The sequence below is a fragment of the Sylvia atricapilla genome, chromosome 24 (assembly GCF_009819655.1).
Source record: "Sylvia atricapilla isolate bSylAtr1 chromosome 24, bSylAtr1.pri, whole genome shotgun sequence".
NCBI lineage: Eukaryota > Metazoa > Chordata > Aves > Passeriformes > Sylviidae > Sylvia > Sylvia atricapilla.
The window spans coordinates 4,692,298-4,711,048 of record NC_089163.1 but is presented as its reverse complement, the minus strand read 5'-3'; the positions used below and the strand labels follow the sequence as shown (position 1 = coordinate 4,711,048).

General features: G+C 50.8%; 1 protein-coding gene across 9 annotated transcripts in view; it reads left to right on the top strand.

Moving 5' to 3' along the window:
- The first annotated feature begins 1,191 nt into the window (after positions 1 to 1,191).
- The window catches only part of SCMH1 (Scm polycomb group protein homolog 1), a 67,329-nt gene continuing 49,769 nt past the window's right edge, over positions 1,192 to 18,751 (top strand). For 3 of the 9 annotated variants that reach the window (XM_066335313.1, XM_066335315.1, XM_066335310.1), the window contains exons 1-2: positions 1,195 to 1,324; positions 16,098 to 16,204. The gene's annotated coding sequence lies outside the window, so the exon portion shown is untranslated. Of the gene's footprint in view, positions 1,325 to 16,097; positions 16,205 to 18,751 lie in introns of all 9 variants that reach the window. The other 6 variants (XM_066335314.1, XM_066335312.1, XM_066335317.1 and 3 more) reach the window with 5 other exon arrangements.

Here is an 18,751-nt window from a genome sequence, read left to right as displayed (position 1 = left end):
GTGGTGTCTCTGGCTGGGATGGCACTGCCCAGGCTGGGAGGAAAGGGAATATCTGGGGATTGCCTGTCCCCAGCATTCGGCTGTGCTGCATGGAGTCCCCCCAGCCCTGGCTGTCCGCAGTGGGGAGCCAGACAAGGACGGACATCACCCTGCAGCACCCAGGTGTGAACCGGGGTCCAGCAGGTCACAGTGGGGTTCTGCCCTATGCCCAGAGGGTCCTGGCTGGGCACTGTGACACCCACTGCCAGGTGTGGAGAGGACGGTGGGGGTCTGCCCTGTGCCCATGTGTCTGGGTGGGCATGGGGAGGTCTGTCCCAAGGCCGGGGCTCACGGGTGCAGCAAGTCTGTCCTGTCTCAAGGCTCCTGGGATGGCACAGGGGAGTCTGTCCCCAGGCTGGGGCTCACAGTGGGAGTCTGGCCCCGTGCCCCAAGGGTCCTGAGACGGCACGGGGAGGGCTGTCCCCGGGCTGAAGATCATGGCTGGGGGTCTGCCCTGTACCTGGGGGTGCCCCTTGAGGGCACGGGGGTTCCTCCGCAGGCACGGTGAGGACACTGCCCAGGGTGCGGGCTGGGGACCGGGCTCTGTCCCTGTGTGAGGACGGTCCCGAGCGGGCATGGCCGGGGGCGGCCCGCGGGGGTTTGTGAGGGCCGAGCCGGGCCGAGCCGAGCCGAGCCGAGCCGAGCGGAGCCGAGCCGGGCCGAACGGAGCCGAGCGGAGCCGAGCCGGGCTGAGCCGGGCCGAGCCGGGCCGAGCCGAACGGAGCCGAGCGGAGCCGAGCCGGGCCGAACGGAGCCGAGCCGGGCTGAGCCGGGCCGGGCCGGGCCGAGCCGAACGGAGCCGAGCGGAGCCGAGCCGAACGGAGCCGAGCCGGGCCGAACGGAGCCGAGCGGAGCCGAACGGAGCCGAGCGAAGCCGAGCCGGGCCAGACTGAACCCAGCCGAAACCGAGCTGAGCCGAACCTTGCCCGAGCCGTGCCGAACCGGAGAGGAGCTGTGCCTAGCCGAGCCGAGCTAAGCCGAACGGAGCCGAACCGAACCGAACAGTCCCGAGCCGAGTGCAGCCGCACCGACCCAGCCAGCCCGTCCGCGCCCCGGCCGATCAGCTGCCAAAGCCCCGACGCTGGCCGGAGCCGTCTCGGCGGCGGGGGCGGCGCGGGGCCGGGCCGGGCCGGGCCGCCGGTCCCTCCTCCCCGATCCCCCGCCGCTCCCCCTTCGCTCCCTCCCGTTCCCTCCCGTTCGCTCCCCGCCTCCCTGCGCAGCGCGAACATGGCGGCGGCGGCGGCGGCGAGGGACTGAGCAGCGCCAGCGCTCGGCGGCCGCGCAGGTGAGGGGCGGCCCGGGGCGGGCGGCTCGGCCGGGCTCGCTCCGGCCAGCGCGGGGAGGCGCGGCGGGGCTCGGGCCGGGGTCGGGCCCGCAGCCCGGCCCGGATCCCATCCCTGCTGTCAGCGCGGCCCGGCCGCCGCCTCAGCGCGGCTCCCGGGCCGGGGGCGGCTGTCACCGCCCGCACCTGCCGGTGCCCGTCCGGGAGCGGCCCTCCCGGCGCCGGGCAGCGCCCCGGGGGCTCCCCGGCCCCGCGGCCGCCCGGCCGGGCTGCGCCTCCCCGGGAAGACTCTCGCAGGGCTTTGTTGTTTTGCCGGGTGTCCCCGGGCAGGGCCTCGGGCACCGCGGTACCGCCTCGCCCCGAGGCCTCGGAGCGGTTCTCGGGCCGGCCGGAGCCGCCCCCCGCCCCGGCGCCGTTCGGTATCAGCCGGACGCTCCCGGCAGGAAAGGGGAAGCGGGACCGGGCTGCCGGAGGGTTGCAGGAGGTGGCTCCGGCTGCGGGCTGTGCCCGGGAGGGTTTTATGCCCTTCCTCCCCCACGAGCCCTTCGGGGCCCGGTGACACCCTCCTGTCACCCCGGTGTGTGTGTGCAGCTTGCGGTGGTGTTGTTTGATGCCCGGTGCCCCGAGCAGGTCCCCCCGAGATCCTGCTGCTGGAGGTAGCGGGCTGACCCCGGGGAGCCGCCGGAGAAATCCCATAACCACCGTGTCTGGGGGAAAGCTGCGCCTCCTTCGCAGCCGCCCCGACTCCGGTGCTGGGATAGAGCTGGGAGTGAGACAAGATTTGAGCGTTTCGTGCACAGTGGGATGTTTAAAAATAACCCCGGTGACGGCTGGCTCCTGCCGCGCAGGTTTAATCCGCAAGCTCTTTGAAGCTCCCTGTAAAACTGTGGCAGCACTTTGGAGCCTGGATGACTGAAAGTAGAGCTGGCAAATCCGAGCAGGCGGCCGGAGTTTGGGATGCACTGAGCAGCTTGGCTCCTTTGGGCTTCGGATGGGTTTGGTTCAGCAGCTGAACATGAAACTATTTCCATGGGGAAAGTCGGGATGTGGAGACCCAGCTCTGGGGTCTTGGATTTTTTTTGGCTGAGTTTCTGTTGACTGTTGTTGTTTATAGTAAACAGCGTGCAGTGAGTGGCTGGGAACAGCCATGTGGTCGCTGCAGTTCGCAGCCAGTAATATTGGGGGAAAATGTTCTCCCACCTCGGTTCAACGCCTGAGCGCCGGCTGCAGGCTGGGCCTCCTCCTCTCGCCTTCCTCCCCTCTTACCCTCAGCTTCTGCTGGCCAGACTGTGCCGTCCATATGTGTTTGCTGGGAATATTTGGAGCACGGGATGGTGGTTTCATTCCTCGTGCTGTTTCTCAGGCACTGGCGTGTGGCTTGGTGTTAATATGGGGAACAAAACTTGGCTCAAGGGGGTCTCAGCTTGGGACAGGCTGCCGTGGTATCCAGCCCTGCGTGTGCTGGTGGGTAGTTCAGGATCTGCCCAGTAGATGGTATAAAAATGCAGATGGAAATCAGGGAGTCCCTCACAATGGGCACGAGCGAAATATAGGTACCTCTGTGCTGTTTAAAGTATTTATTTAATTAAATGTTTGAGAATGTTCTGTTTGTGAGAGATAGGCTGAGTGTTGGTCCTCCTGGTTTGGTATTTACATCTTAGCAAGTGACAGTTCTGCATCTTGATAATCTGCTTTTCTTGAGACACATCTGTACAAACCTGATGAATTTTGCAGGACAATATGGTGTCTATAAGTAAAAGATACTGTTAGGGTATTAAATTATGATCTTATTCATCAAGTAGCTGTGCTTCAGTCTAGACAGGAGTGCTCTGGGAGCTGTGCCCCTGCCCTGTGTCTAATTTAATGGAATGTCTGAAACTTTGTTTTATAGTCTCAGACATCAGAGACCTCCAGAGATGTCCTGGTTGTTTCCCAGCCCTGGGTAAGGTCAGGTAGACTTCTATACCCTTTCTGTGTAATAGTTCTTTTTAGACTCTTTGTGATGGCAATTCCACATCCTCTGCAGGTGATGTATGCAAACACTTAGGCCTCCTCATCATTAGTGAGATTTTTCAGAGTGTTTAATCTAAATCTTTGTCTTGCACTTTGAACCTGTTCTTTTTCTGATGTCCAGGGCTCATGGAGAGCACCCTACTCCTCACATCACTCCACTTCCTACATGTCTGCAGCTCAGATAGAAGCATTTGAAGACTTTTTTTCCCTCTCCCTAAGCTGAGTAAGATCAGTCTCTCCATTCTTCTCACATGGCCATGTCAGCCTAGCTGACGTCTGTGTCTGACTCGGGTTCTGCTTCCATTCACACTTCACCTAAAGTGCTGTGGTCAGTCAGGGTAGGACTGTGTCAGTGGGGTTTCTGCAGAGCAGTTGTAATAAGTTGGGCCCAAATGACCCAGTTTTGGGTATCAGCACTGTTATGTGACAAGGAATGCAGATCACATGTTTGTGTATTTGTGCTTTTAACTGTGTGTTTGTGACAGAGGACTTGGCGTGCTCGGTGAGCTCCTGTTTGCAAATCTGGAGTAGTGTGTTAGCAACGTGAGCTTGGAGTTGTGCTGAGTTAAACCTTGGCATGTTTGAGCTGTAATGTTTACATCTAGCACCCTGTCTTTTCTCCTTTTCTTTTCCTTGCCTGCTGCTGAAATTCAGTTTTTGCAATGAGACAAAAAGATTTTGCATTGTTTATGCATCCATTTATGTTGGAGAAGTTTCCTGACAAGGAGGAGTCCCTGAAAGGTGAGGGAAGATGCATTGAGGACAGAGCAGTAACTCTGGCTGCCAGCTTCTCTTGTGAGGTGGTTAATCTCCTACATATATGTAATTCAGAGACATGGCAAGGTAAAAATCATCTACAACTAAACTCTCAGTTGAGCAGAATGGTAACTCTGACCCCTCCTACACCCCAGCACCACATCCTGGTGTAGCACCTGCACTCCAAGCTGGAACAGGAGTGTTTCATCCCACTTTGTTTGCAGGATAGCACAGCTAATCCTATAGGAAATGCTTTTTCTGGGTTTAATACAGTTGTAAAAAAACTGCCTTCTTACCCAGCTTAAATATCTACCAGCAGAAGCTGTTATAGAATATTTGCACTGTGTTTAACCTGATAGTGCAACTCTGAGGAGCAGCAGGAAGCCCAAGAAAACTTCCCTGTGTAGTACCAGGTCTCACTGTGCTTGGAGTGAACAAATCCAGTGACCTGAAGAGCTAGTAGTATCTGGTGAGAGCACCTGAGCACTGGGGATCAGCACCCCCTCCTCTTTGCAAAGCTGTGCTCTGTCCTGGGTGGCAATCTCCCTTAGCAGGACATTTCTGGGTGTTTTCAATTGTCAGCAGGAGAGATCAGTACAAGGACATGACTGCAGCCTGCCTAATTCCCAGAGATCTCTTATTTTCATTCAATTCCCCTAAAAACCAGAGTAATACTTACCTCTTTGACCAAGGTTACTTACACACACCATCTCCAGCAGATTTAGACACTGTGATATACAGTTGGCAGTCTGCAGGGTTCACTCAGGCACCTACCAAATGTTTCTGCCTCTCTAGCAGGGATTTAAGCAGAGTTCGTGTCTGTGCCTCTGCTATTACTGGGCTGAATCTCACACTTTTATGCAGACTCATCCTGAGCAAAAAATGAGGAGTTTGGCTGAGGACTGAAGGAAAAGATGAGCGTCCGTTTTGCTGCCTGTGCTGTTTGCGTGGCAGCCTCATCCAACAGCCAGCTGGACAGGTGATGTCTGAGCTGCTGCACAGGAGTCTACAGCACTTGGCTTTCGGAGAGCTGACTCCATCAGCAGAGGGAAGTGACCCCTGCAGCTCCACAGCCTGGCTGGTGACATGTCACTGGAGATAAGGAAACGGGCAGAGTGGATGTGGTCATTGCCAGCACAAGGGAGCTGACGTGGGAGTTCAGGGCAGGACTGTTTTTCCCTGCGACAGGCTTGTGCTTCTGCCGCTTTTCATTTCTCGCTGAGAAGTTTTTCTGTTTGTATTATAAATTGAATGGTGTTATCACCAGTCAGAAACTAAACTCCTCCCAGCCAATGTGCTCAGAGTTATCTAGCTCCAATTAGCTTGTACATTTTTCAGACTGCCACAGTGGGAACAGCCCAGAAACCTTCCCGTGGCTCGGGTTTGTTTTCAACAACGGAAACTGTAGGAGTAGATGCCAGTGGAAATTTGTGAGGCTCAGTCTTTGCCCATTTGGTTTCATGCAATTCCTCCCCTCTCCTGGCCCTTCCAGGTTTCACTGGACACTGGTCTGGCTCCTTTCTCCTAGATATATCATGGCAAGGGAACAAGTTTAGTCCACCCCTTTTTGGAGTGACATCTGCTGTGGTTTGCTTGGGGGTGGAGGGAAGTAGGTGCACCCTTCTTATTCCTCAGGGTGCTGCTGATGTTTGACTCCAGGAAAAAGTCCTGTGAGGAAAAACGGGATTTGTGCCTGGGAGGAGCTGGGGAACACTTATAATGTTTGTGTTCACTGTTGGCAGAGGCTGCACAGGGTGAAGCCCATCTGTGCTCCACCGATTGAGCCACAGTTCCATCGGCTGCTCCTGGCAGTCACCTCCCTGTTGCCCACCTGGACAAGGCAGTGCTGGAACACCTGCCACCAGTGCCCGACCGGCTTTCATCCACTCTGCCCTCCCCTGTGCCACTGCTGCAGGATGTCCCTGCTCCTGGGCCTCCCTCCCATCCCGTTTGGAGCAGCCCCTGCCTCCTCCGCCCGCGCTGCGCCCCGAGCAGCGGGCTGAGCGTCCGGCTGTGTCTGCAGTGAGCGGGGGGACAGCCTTGTTCCTGTTCCCCTCACTCCCTCCTGGCTGTGGGAGCCTCCCTGGGCTGCTGCCAGGGCCTGCCTGCCTCCCCGTGTCCCTGCAGCTGCGGGGAGGCCAGGCCAGGGCAGGGTCACACACACCATGGGGACGCAGACGGGCAGTGCTTTGGGGCAGAACCCCGGCATGGCTCTGCCTCCGGGGGGCACAAAACGTCCCCACAGTGCAGTTGAATGTCCCTGAAACCGGCTGGTCTGCAGAGGTGACAGCTCAGAGTGAGGGTGGCCAGCTGAGCTCAGGCTGAACGTGTTGAGAGAACTTTGCAGGGTGCTGGGCATCTCCCACCAGTGCTCTCTCCCCCTGCGGTTGCTGCTGCAGGGCACCTCGCTCCCCACTTTCACCTTTCCTGCCCAGCTGCAGCACATAAGGGAGGAGAAATTTCTGCTCTATACTCCTTAGTTAAATGAAGGCATAGAGAGCAGGCAGAAGAGCTGATGGAGTCTGATGTGGACCAAGGAGGAAGTTGTACCAATTCTACTTTCTAAAAATAAATTGAGTGGCTGTTCATGCAGCCCAGAGACTGCTGCTCTCTGTATGCTGACTGTGGTTGCTTTTTTTTCTTTTTTTTTTTTTTCTTTTTTTTTTTTTTTCTCCTGGTCTTGTAACAGCAAATCTTAGATGCTGCAGTCCATTAAAATTGTGCAGTGGCTGTGTCATCAGAGAGGTATCTGTGGAGAAAATCTTGTGGTTTCAGTGTTTCTAGAAGTGACCTTGAAGGATCATCCCTACATAATGTTTCCTAGAGGTTTCTCTAAGGTGTTCTAAGATTTCCAGTGATGGTGATTCCTGTTTTCCTCAGCAATTCACTCCAATGCTTGACTATTCTGAGATTAAGGAGCTTTGCTTAATCTCAGGCTGGTATTGCTGTACTTTAACCCCATCATTTTGACATTTCACCTTCTCTTCTGGCAAGATAACAAAGAGAAGACAAGTTCTGTAAATGTAAAAGTAATCATTGTGTACAGTTTGATCTTCTTTTCTGCCTTTCCCTTCTGTGCTCAGAGAGCATCTGCTGGCTCTTGGGCAGTGCTGTGGATTTAATGACACGTGTGTGGCAGCTGGGCAGTCCCAGTCCCACTTCCCCCTGTTGTGTTGGCCATGGCTAACAGTTCTTGATCCGCACTGATGTCACTGAAAAGAGGGTCCTTGAGGTGACCCGGGTTTTATTAAAATTGTATGTCATGAATTGTCTTATGCTTCTGTAGCAAAATATGTATCTTGAACATTTAAAGATACATTTTATAAAAATCATCAAGATGATATTAAAAGTTGAATTATTTCAAAACATGTGTTTTGTTGCCCAGAGCAGCTGTGGCTGCCCCACCCCTGACAGCCTTCAGGGCCGGGTTGGACAGGGCTTGGAGCTACCTGGGGTGGTGAAAGGTGTCCCTGTCCATGGTGGGGGGTGGAGCTGGATGAGATTTAAGTCCATCCCAACCCAAGCCATTTAGTAACTCTGTGTGTGCATCCACCAGCTCTCCAGACCCGTGAGATTGCTGAGAAGTACCTGGCAGATGCCAAACTCCCTGTTTTTTGCTGGTAGCAGGTCAGTGTGAGGCAGCCCTGAGCCAGGACTTGTGGTGCTGAGTGATGCTGCCTTTGGGCTGAGCAGCACTGATTGCAGTTTGACAATTTCAGCTCAGAGTTTCTGTGCCTGCCTTGAAAAAGACCAAGGAGACATTCTCACCATCAGCTGGTGTCCTAAGTTATTAGTCAGACTCTTACAGAAAGTAACCCTTGAGGTGGTACAGCGTCATTGAAAAATATTTTCAGGTGTGGTCTCTGTTGGAGTATCAGCTGCAGGTGGGGTGCTGTAACCTGCTGATGTGGTGAAGGGCATCAGCCACCAAGTGTTGTGATTGTTGGTTTACATCTGTATCAGGAGTGGTTCCTAGTTCAGTAACAGTGTATAATCCATGGTTCCCATGTACTGACCTAGGTGATAGGAATTTAGATCTTTCAGGTTTTGGTGCTAGTGGTATTTCTTGTGTGTAGATTACTCAGTAAAATGTCAATTATTTTTCTGTACCTGAATAGCTGCTGTGCTGCTTGTTATGTACAGTTAACACTATCCAGAGGATATTGGCACCTGATGGGCAGCAGGTATCAGTTCCACCACCTTGCTGCTCACCTGGAGCTCTTAACTCTTTCCTCAGGTGCAGTAAGCCATGGCAGCTGGCTGAGCTGGCTTGTCACACGGCTCCAGGGGTGAAGTCCCTGTTGTCATTTCCAGCTGGAGGGTCTTCCATGGCTGTACAATGCGTCCTCCAGCATGGCAGGATGGAGCAGCTCACTCCATGGTGAATTGCTGTGCCTGGGGAGGGCAGGAGGAACTCGTTTCCCTTGGGCATTATCCAAGCCTTGCACTGTAGGTCTGGGCAGTCCCACTGCTGTTGCAGCATTATGGTGGGGTTGAGGGATGGCTTTTGAACCTTGGCTCCTTCTCCATCACCGTGAGCTTTGGTCTCGTCTTGCACGCTGCTGGCAGAGTCTGTGTGTGTGTGTGTGTGGTAGTATCTGTTCAGTGTTATCTTGTGCCTGACCAGAGGACTCGGTGTGTTCTGGGACTGCTCAGTTATTTCATATTGTTGTCAGCTGGGAAATCTGTAAATGCCCTGTGATATTTTATGGCTTTATAAGCTGTACAAAATGTCCAGCAGGTACTTAAATGTCAAGCAGATACAGTCTGTAAGAGTGCCTTGTTTTCATTAGCTCCTTGGCAGACACTGAACATACTTGCAGAGCTGCAGAGTGGACTTTTAGTTGCTTGTGGTCATGGTTTGGTTGGTTTTTTTTATTGGCATCTACCGTGTGTTGTACAGAAAACAGTGAAAAGCCTCACAGTATATTTTTTAGTTGTCCAAACTCTTGGCCCTTCAGAAATGTAAAGCAGCCTAACAACTTTTTCTTTACATCATTAACAGCAATCTGTTCAAGGTTTCCTGCAGGAGCTGGCTAGTGATTTTTCCTCTCTGGGAGTAATTCTCCTGAGCTAATATTTCTGTCTACGTCTAGATTGTTCTTTCTTTTGTTATTAAAATGGAGTGTAATTTTGATGGGCATGTTATACTTTTTCTGTATCCAGACTTTGTACCCAGTAGAGGATATTTCTTCTATTTGAATAGATGCGTTTTGGATACTGAGATTTTATCTTCTTAAGTCACAGATGAGACCAGAATTATACACAGGTTAAAAATAGCAAGCAGTAATTAATACCCATCCTCAGTGAGCCTGGCTCTTCTGGTTTCTCTTGACATGTTGCACTGCAGCAATTTCCTCTCTTTTTCCTAAGAAATAGACGAATTAATATCTCTCTACATGAGTGAGAAAATAAAACAAAGATGCTTGTTTCCTGCCTTGGTGCACCATTCCCTTGGGGTACCATGAGTTTGTGGGAGCTCCTCTCCTGGGCAGCCCTTTGCCTTGATTGGGCTGGAGCAGAGCAGGCACCAGGAGGAATGGCACAGCCGCTGCCTTCTCTCTCCCAGACATCCTCCTCTCCCTCTCTCAGGGCTGGATTATCTCTGTCTCAGTGCTCCAAGCAGCAGAGACCGACTGCTCTTCCGCTCTAACAAGGGTAAATCCAGGTTTTGTGGCTCTGCTCCATACCCTGAGGGTTTGGAGATTTTATTTTTCTCATTTCTTTAGCAGATGGGGCAGATCAGTAGGAACTATTTCTCATCTGTCCTTTGTTTGCATAAGAAGAATCAGCTGCTGGAAGTGTTGGAGGGGAGTCTGGCTCTGCTTCCTGCCAGGGAGACCCTGAGTTTTGTCAGTCTGAGGGGAGATTTTTATTGATATATTATTTACACACACACGCAGTAAAGGGATCGTTTTACCTTGCCTTCTCTGAGAGAGCAGGTTCAGGAGGGCAGAAAGGAAGGTTTGGGAAGGTTTGCTGTATGGATGTTGAGTCAGGGACAGGGATGTATATGGATCTATGAAGGATTCAGGATCTTTGTGTGTGAAGGATTCAGCCTTGAGTGTGACTGGAGTCGTGTCCCACTCCCTCCTCCTCCCCTTTGTCAGCAGGGACACTCCTGTGTTGGTGCTGGTTCTCAGGAAGGTGAGAAATGCTTACCTCCATGGAAGGTCATTCCTTTGTGCTGGATGAGGAAAGAGCACTTTAGAGGCTCCAGTAGCATTCTCAGCGATTGCTGTGATGCCATGTGAGGCTTGAGGATGAGTTTTCATCCAGTGTATTTTCCCAAGGGATACTGCTAAGTGTTCCACTTAATTGTTAGGGTTGGTTATAGAAGGAAAGCAGAAGGAAGATGCAATTGTAGGTGTATGTAACTATCATCATCCTCCATGTCTCAGTATTTAGCTCGTTAGAGAGTGGTGATTTTGTCCCACACCTTTTCTTCAGGGCTGGTTTGTTCTCCTCTGCTCCCTGAGCTCTCATCTCCCTCCCTGCCGTTTCAGTGGAAACCCTTGCCCCTGTGTCTCTCCCTGGGGATCACCCTCCTCCCTTGTGCTTGTGAGATACAGGATACTTTAAGGGATTGGGTCATCTCCTTCCCCTCTCTTTGCAAGGTTTTCCTCATTTACATTTCTGTTCTGTCCCCTAATTACCATCCCTTTGGTTTTTTATTCCCCCTCAAGCTGCCTTTTCCTGCTTATGGTCTCCTGAGGATGTTCTGCTGAAACTTCATCAAACTTACATTACTAGAAATAGTTAATGCAACATTTTCTTTGAGGAATTCTCACATCCTGCTTGCAGCATCACTGCACAGTCTGTCGTGCCATTTCGAGTGGAGACACAACTGGAAGTCAGTCCTTTCCTTCTGGGTTGCCTCCTGTTTCCCCTTCCATAGGGACATAGGAATACATTATCCTCCTATATCTTCCATGCCATAAGGAGTTTATTTTTTAATGGAGTCCAGTAGAGAATTAAGTGTAAGGTTGATTAAACATTTTATATATATACATATATCTACTGGGTGTCAACCAGAGACCCGTGAAGAGTTTACTGGGGCCACATCCATCACCCGTGTAACTGCTGTCTGGGAAAGCAGCCGTGGCTGACTGTGCAAGGGGGGCTGTACTGGCCTGTCTGGGGGTGATATGGAAACCATGCCCTGGTTTTTAATGTACTCCTGTTTAAATTCTTAGTTAAAGACTTTGAAGCATCCTATTGTGCGCTTTTGTGAGGGGTGACTTTGTAAGTGCCTTGGGCAGAATCCCATTTCAAGGTCTCCTGTAAGCCATCTGCTTTCAGTAATAGCTCTTAGCTTTGGCATGTGGTTCTGTGGAGGCTGAAATAGCCACATTGCTGAAAAACTTTATTGACTGCCTGCATCAGTTTGGGCTTCCCACTGTCCCTGCACAGGCTGGTGCACCCTCGGGGTGCTCTGCATCAACCCTGTCCTCCAGGTTCACCCTCCAGCTTGTCCCCAGGCAAGGGGGGGTATGACCCAGCACAGGAGTGTGGGTGCACCATATCCTGCACCTCCCCGTGTTCTGGGATGAAGGAAAACTCAGTTCTGTGCAAACCTGGCCTGTGGCCTGGTTCCCAGTCACCAGGGTGTACAGTCAGAATATGCCAGGATCAGGCTACAGTGCCCCATGTGTGATAAATCATCTCTACTTCAGGTGTTGTCAGTGGATTGGGAACGCTGCTGTGCCAGTCTATAACCCAGGCCATTCCTCTTCTAAAGTCAGGAGGGTTTAACTTTCAGCTCTGGGAGTCCTGCTGACACAAAATAGCTGTAACACAGATGGTTCAGTGTTAGAAACAGCAGCCTTGGGCACACAGATTCAGTTCCTTGCTTTGGCTTGTTCTTCCCATATGGCACTGAAGTCCATCACTCCTTTGCTTTTCCATATGTAACAGGCACCTTACCTGCCCAAAAAGCCAGTCTCTGTGTCAAGTTTTGCTACAGTGCATTTGGGAGAGCTCCGTGGAGGTACAGTGGTGGTACAGGTCAGAAAAGACTCTGCTTAACCCCCAGAAATAAAGATCTGCAGCTTTTCCCAAAACTCCTTCAGAACAGTTATGGAGAGCAATGGTGCTGGTGGCACCTTTCACACTGGCATGTGGGACATGGGCATTGCTCACCTGAGAGGCAGAACCTCAAAGTGGCTTCAACAGTAAGGCCAGCCATGAAGGATTTGCTGAAATAATTCTGGAGCACAGTGAAGCTTCCTTAACCCCAGCTGTTACCACGGGGGGTTTGTGTGATTAGCTGAAGTCTGTGCCACATCAGCACGAGTTCATGGTGGCCACGCGCTGTCCATGGCAGTGGGAGGCAGCCCAGGCCTTGGCTCCAAGCCTTGGACATGGTCCTGTCTGGGGAGGAGCAGCACAGCATCCTCTGTGTTCTGTGAATCCCTGCCCGTGTCAAGGGGGTTGGAACTAGAGGATCTTTGAGGTCTCTTCTGCCCCAAACCATTCCATGGCTCCATGTTACCCTGCATGGGAAGGCTTTAGGTTTTGCACTGTTTTCTTTCTATTTGAATGAGTGAGAAACTAGCATACACCAGTCTTAAAGGCAGCTCTGATTTTTCAACAGTGTGTGAACTTCTCACAGTTGAGCCCCATCTTTCCAGGGAGGATTTGCAGGGCTGGAGTGCTCACCCTCCTCACTGCAGAAATGGCAGCCACAGAGCTGTAACTCCCAGCTCATCAGTAAACATGTCTGTACTGAGAAAATTCATCCTGTTAAGGGGCTTCCTTTAGCAGACTCAAGTCAGATTATCTTATTTGTCTTTTATTTTAAGGCCTTTCATCTCTCCATTTCTCTCAGCCTGAGTATCCTGCTCCTGGAGTGTGCCAAATATGTTGTCTTTATTGCAGCCTCTTCAGTCTTTGTGGAGAGCAAGGTCTGCTCGCAGTGATACATGTCAGGATGTTTTTGGTTTCATCCAAGGCCCATGCTGGTTTTCTTGGGGTTTTTTGGTTGCTTTTGTTTGCTTTGCTTTGTTTTGGTTGTTTTTGGTTGGTTGGGGTTTGGGTTGTTTTGTTGTTTTTGTTTTATAGGGAAGGAAATCTTTATTGAAATCCTGCAAGGTTTTATTTAATTTCTTCCACAGTCATGAGCAGTGGGAACAGTTGTAGCTTTGCTCACAGTGGTGGTTCCTCTCACTGGTCCCTGGTTTTTGTACTCACCCTGAGGGTGATCTCTTGAGCTTGACTCAGCAGTGTCTGCTGGTCCACCTGCCATTTCCTGGGGCCTGACCTATCTCCTCTCCCCACCAACCTGAAGGTGTTCAAAAGGAAGTCATAAAATCAATATTTTCATTGTAGAAACATGGCCTACCCAAGTTTTTCATGTGTTTTTGTACATTTTAAAATATGTCCTCCCATGAGACTTGGCTCAGGGGCCGAGGAAGTGTGTTACTTGTGATCACATCTTTGAGACACCTCAGTGTGTTAACACAAGAACGTGTCTGTGAGGAGCCTGTCATGAAGTCTGGAGTTCATCAGTCCACTTCTTACATGGTAAAAAGATAAAATTAATTCCAGAGAACGAGAGATGTTGGAGATGACAGAAAATCCTTCTGGTAGAAAGAGGAGTAATGGTTTGCAGCCATCAGGTATTTCAGATCACACAAAGGGATCAGTACTGCAGATGGAAACACCAGCATTCATCGTACTGTGTTACTTAGAAATATTCCCTGCTATGAATGTAAAGACTCTCTAGACCTGATGAGGGGGCAGACAAGGAGAGATTAACTCCAGTCTTGCCCAGGAGGATGGTAACAGGGAGGTGGAAGGAACTAAACTCATTGGTTAAGATAAGTTCTGACTCACCTTTTCAAACTGGCAAGCTGCTCACTCCTGAGAGTTCCCTTCGGGTCCCACATAAACTTTCATTTGGCATTTTGGTTTAGGACTCCCTGCCTGCATGTCTGGCTCCGAGGAGCCTGGTGCTCAGTCCTGGGAGCTGGCCTTTGGCTTCTGACCAGGAAAGGGGTCAGTCACCTGGCTCATCACAGCACTGAGAGCAAGAACTGTGGTTTAGACCAGCAAAAGTTCTGGTGTCCACAGGTCAGGCAGAAATCTGAGGAGCCAAGTCTGGTGTAAAAGCAGTTAGAGGAGTCAGATCGTGCACTGACAGTCCTCTGATTTCTCAGGTAATTGAAGAAAACCTCAACTGAAGCAGAGGTTACATGGAAGGGATTTTTGGTGGCTGCAGTGGTCTTGGTGCTGCAGACCTGTGCTTTTGTGGGGAAGAAATCAATGAGTGCAGGCAGCTTGCATCATGAGAAACTGCCAGGATTCTCTTGTGGCAGCCCCATGGGATTTCCAAGAAGCGTCATTCTCACAGTCCTCTGTCAATATGCAGAGTTTCCTTTTTTTTTTTTTTTTTTTTACCCTCAATCCTAATCTGTGGAGTATGTATCTGACCTAATAAAACCATTTTCCAGCTTCGCTGTTGGTGGTTTTCTTGCTTGTCTCTCTGAAAGCCTCTGCCCTGCTGGCAGCAGCATTGTCCAGTGAGGTTTGAAGCTTGGCACACTGTCAACAAACCTTCAGGTTCCCTTTCAATCAAACATGGTAGTGCTGAGATCTGACTTGGATTCCATCCCAAGGTTCACCATAATCATCCTTGTATAATAGGAAGTCCAAACAACCCCAGGAAATAATTCAGATGTGACTGGTGCCTTGAGTGGAATAAAGAAGTGCCTAGAAGAGACATGAAGAGCCTCAGCTCTAACTCTTTTCATAATTATGCGCTCCGAAGGAGTGGAGGCTTTGGAGATAAAGGGATTACATGCGCCTCATGAGGTCTGGAAAGATGGGACAGCATCTCCCGTCCACATTTTCTCACTTTTGTTTTACTGATACTGTAGTTGCCACATTTTGTGGAAGAATATTGCAGAGCAGGCTGCCCTCTAACCCTGCAGTTCCCATCCAATCTGGCACAGGTAAATTGAATCCGTCTGCCCTTAGGGATGAGCTTTTGGAAGAGCCTGTTGGCAAGAGCAGTGGGGGGAGAACTTAATTAGATTAAGATGCATTTCCGCAGTGTTTGTGCTGCGGGCTGTGCTGGAGAGAGCAGCCCTCTGAGCTGGGGATGCCCTGGGATGCTCCTCCTGCCCTGGCTGCCTCTCTGCTGCCTGAGAAAAAGGCATCAGAGGTGTGAATGTCAGTGTAACCCAGCCCAGGGCTCACCAGGGTGTAACAAACCGTGTCCTGAGCTGGTGTCCTGGCCGGTGTCAGCAGCCTGGCAGGAGTGCAAGGGCTCAGCTTTTCCTTGCCACAGCACAGCAGCTGAGGCAGGGATGTGGCAGGCAGAGTTTGGCTGGGCACTCAGCCTTCATTCAGCTCTTGCTTGAGGCCTGGGAGCTGATGGCCCATGGGTCTCATGCTTTGATACCCTTACAAATGCTGGTTTGCTTTTCAATGACTGTGTCATTTCTAAGGTTATTCGTTTACTTCTCTTGATAACTTCCCCCATAAGGAAGTTGCACGTCTGTTCGTTTCCAATGAACTGTTTCTTCTCCCTGTTATATACTTGGGAAATTTTCTACTTCTGTAGGTTTGCTCTGTTGCTCTGGGAAGGGATAATTTGGAGTCCCCAGTTCTCTCTCTTCATGCTACTCATTATTTTATATGCCTCTCCTGTGGTCTCTCTCCTTTTCATTACTAATCAGGTCTAGTCTTTCCAATCCTCCTTTGTGTGATAGTTTCATTTTACAAAAGCTGAACTAGTTTCTATCAGCTCAGTTGATGTGATCTTACTCATATCAAAGGTGTTTAACAGCCGCAGTCCCGTGTACTCACTGCAAGCTGAACTTAAATTGTGTCAAGTTCTGTGCTGCTTTGCAAGTGCAAGTGGGAATGTTTGTTACAGCTGTCTTTAAATTTAAATTTGGATGTTTTAAATGAATTAAATATGAACATGAATAATGCAGCTGGTAGCATAGCCTTTCTGCAATTAAATGCAAACTTTTTCATTTTGTCTCTCTGCTTTCAGGTTTTGCTATGCCGCAGTGTTTGTACTGACTCTGCTGTCTTGTAGGAGTGATGGGGAACTAGAGCCCATGACAGTTCAGTGGAGCCCTTGGCACTTTTGATATCTCGGTGAGTGAAAGTTGTTTGAAACTCTGGGAGAGGCACTTCATCTGCTACTAAAGGCAGCAAATCAGTTGGTCTTTTTACATTTTTAAGGTAGCATCTTGCTGAAATGAATTTGCACATTGGTCTTTCCTTTCAGGTTATAAATTCTGGAAACCGACACTGCGTAATGCTGTAGTTCATGCTTGGGAGATTATCTTGATCTCCACAAGCAGGAGAAACACAGCTTTTGAAAACAAGGGGCGTTTTAACTCTGGTGTGCAGCTCTGTGCAGTTGTCAGGCTCTGGAGATGGAGCATTGCAGCTTGTGCTGGGCTGTAGAAATCTCAAAGGTTTTATGTGATACAACAGTAAGATTTGTGCTTTGTGCCATGGATCCAACCCAACAGGTCCTCATCAGGGGCATGTTTGTGCCTGAGGTGATTCTGGAAGATCTGTCTCTCTGGATAGTCCAGTTTTGCCCCTTGAATACCAGACTGTAGCTTCTGCTATTTATTACTTTCACATTTTTCCAGTCTTCAGTCCCCAAATGGAGTAAAGGCCACGTTCATTGGTACCACAGTGCTCCTGTCCTGCAGTGCCTGTGAGCTTGTCTGTTCTGCCTTTGGCTCTCTTCTCTCTACACTGAAGTCTCCTCACTGGGGCATTTCAGCCTTGTCAAAACCTATAGAGTGATTCCTCTTGCCATCCAGTCCGTTGTCAGTGAGATAAAGTCCCTGGGTGTTTCAGGTTGGAAGGAGCTTTTGGAGGTTGTCTGCTCCGATGCTGCAGGCAGAGATGGGCTGACTTTGAAGTCAGAGTCAGCTACAAGGTTAGATCAGGGTGGCAGGGGAGGGAGCTGGTAATGTTTGGAGTGTCTCCAAGGGTGGAGATTTTACAGCTCCTCTGGGCAACTATAAATGACAGTCAGTGGAAATCATCAGTTCCCAAGGCCTGTGTTAATAAAGCCCAGGGGCAGCAGAGGGGCAGCTCCTATCTGTGCTCCCTCTGAGCAGGGACAGGACCCAAGGGAATGGCTGGAGCTGTGTCAGGAGAGGGTCAGGCTGGATGTAAGGAAAAGGTTCTTTCCCCAGGAAAGGGTCGTGGCCCTGAGCCTGCCAGAACTCCAGGAGTTTGAACAATGCTCTCAGACACCCCCAGGGTGGGACTGTTGGGGTGTCTGTGACAGGCCAGGAGTTGGATTTGGTGATCTTTGTGGATCCCTCCTGGTTGTGATTGTACAAGTTTCAGGAGGGCTGGGGTACACAGTGTCTGTCTCCATGGTTGAAGAAGGGCACCCCTGTATCCCAGGGCAGGCTGCTGGCTGCCATCTGGCTGTGTAGGTCCAGCTGCCCCTGGGGCAGGCAGGCTGAAGCTGTGTATCATGGAATTTGGCTCTGCCCTTCTCTAGGCATTACATGACTCTGAGCACACAAATTATTTTTCCTTTTTTTCTCGAGTTATGATCTTGCTGGATTAACCCACATGTTGCTGCTGTCCTGTGATGTGAGCTGTATGGGGGATCTGGGTGGTGCAGAGCTGTGGTGGAGGCTCATGAAGGCTGGCAGGAGTCAGGCTGGGGCTGTCACCTTTGGGCAGTTTCTTGGAGGCCTATTTTGGAGTTGCAGTGTCCTTGAGCTGGCACTCATGTGGCTCTCAGCAAAGTGGGATTCCTCACGCAGTTTATGTTTTCTTCTTTGGGGAAGAGTCACCATTTGTCTATTTATTTCTTTAAATTGAACATTTACAACATCTGATTCTCTCCCATGACATGAGATCTTGCTGAGAGCCTGCTGCAGTGTTGGCTGAGGAACACCAGCAGTCAGCTCTGTGCTTTATCAGTATCACAGAATTATAGAATCACTAAGGTTGGAAAATACCTCCAAGATCATCAAGACTGAACACCTCCATGTCCCCTACACCAGAGCACTAGTGCCACATCCAGTCTTTTCTTCAGTACACCACCACCTCCCTGGGACAGCAGATTCCCATGCTTGACAACCCTTTCCATGAGAGATTCTTCCTGATGTCCACCCTGAACTTCCCCTGGCACATCTTAAGGCTGTTTCCTCTTCAACTGTCTCTTGTTCCTTCAAAGAAGAGACTGACCCCAACCTGTCTGCCCCATCCTGCCAGGGAGTTGTGCAGGGTGAGAAGGTTCTCCTGAGCCTCATTAGGGTTATTCCCACTGTGAGGATGCAGGGTGCAGTAGTGCACCCTTGTCCTGGGCCATAACCTTTCACAAACCCTGTCTGAGCAGCTCAAACACAGTCACAGTCAAAAACACATATTTTTTTTTTCTCCTAATACTTCTGAAGGGCAGGGGTCACACATCCCTCCCAGCAGGGCTCTGAGGTGCTCAGGCTGAAGCAGCTTTTCAGAAGCCCTCAGAGGAGCACAGAAACTCCTGTGCCAAACACATGAGATTTGTGTGGGTGGGTACCTGAGAAAGTCCCACGGACAGCAGAGGGGCCGAGCCAGAGGTGGTGAATGCTTGTCTGGTGCCTTTATGTATAAACACCTTTCAGCCTGGGTTTTTATGTCTAGGGGACTTTTCCTGCCAGGACTGCTAGT